Consider the following 1,185-nt stretch of genomic DNA (forward strand, 5'->3'; position numbering starts at 1 on the left):
AAGTGGCATTGTTCTGGTCTTTTGTATGGCATACCAAACCTGAAGAAGAAATCCCTAATAGCTGAAGCTACATTTGTAGTTTCCTGATTTGGTATTGCATATGCCTCAGGTCACTTGATGAAATAATCCATCACCACACAAATGTACTTGTTTCCTGCACGAGTTTGGGGCAAAGGACCAGCAATGTCAATGGCTACTCTTTCCATTGGTGCACCAACTTGATATAACTTCTTTGGAGCACGTCCCTTATGCTTAGGTCCCCTTTTAGCATAACATGTACTGCACATCCTGCACCATTCTTCCACATCTTGCCTCATACCTATTCAGCAAAATCTCTGTCCCTTCAAGCTCGTTGCCAGATATACAGCTTTCTGCTCCTCTGTCCATCCGTTCATCTCTGTCAGTAGCTCAAACTGTGCTCTATATGCTTCCCACGGTGCTTTCCCATCATATTCCTGTGGCTTCTTTCTTACTGAATCACTCCTAGTACTGACATTCATATCTGGGATGTGACTTCTAACGGGACTGAATATTGTCATTGTCTGGGGCTGGTTAAGTCGATGGTTAATGTATCCTCCTTGTGTAAAATACAATAAATCGTCCTTTAACGTATCTAATTCGCTTTTAAATTTACTAATGTTTTCCATTTGTACTTCTTGTTTCCTTTCTTGTTCCAGTTTCCACTGCTGTAGTCTCTCTTCCTGTTTCTTTTCTTTTTCCTCCAACAACTGCTGTAACTTCTCTTCTTGTCTATTTTCTTTCTCCTCCAACAAGTGCTGTAATTTCTCTTCTTGTTTTTTTCTTTCTCCTGCAACAACTGCTGTAGTCTCTCTTCTTTATTTTGCTGTTCGAGCTTCCATTGCTGTAGGTTTTCTTGCCTCTTCTGTAATCTTTCTTCTTGTTTCTTTTCTTTTTCCTCCAACAACTGTTGTAATTTCTCCTCTTCTTGTTTTTTTTCTTGTTTATTTTCTCGTTCTTCTTGTTTCTTTTGCTGCTCTTGTATTGCTGCCATCAAGTCTGCTATGCTGTAGTTTGATTTGCCGCTTCTCGTTTCCATTTTTTTGTCCCACTCTCTGACACCAATTTGTTACGTCTCCTTTTGTTAGTTAATTTTCCGTAACTTCGTTCCGACGAAACTTTAGCGACACAAGTCCTTTCTTAAATAAAACTGGTTTATTCTCTCCG

This window comes from Limulus polyphemus, unplaced genomic scaffold, assembly GCF_000517525.1.
Source record: "Limulus polyphemus unplaced genomic scaffold, Limulus_polyphemus-2.1.2 Scaffold3425, whole genome shotgun sequence".
Classification (NCBI taxonomy): Eukaryota; Metazoa; Arthropoda; class Merostomata; order Xiphosura; family Limulidae; genus Limulus; species Limulus polyphemus.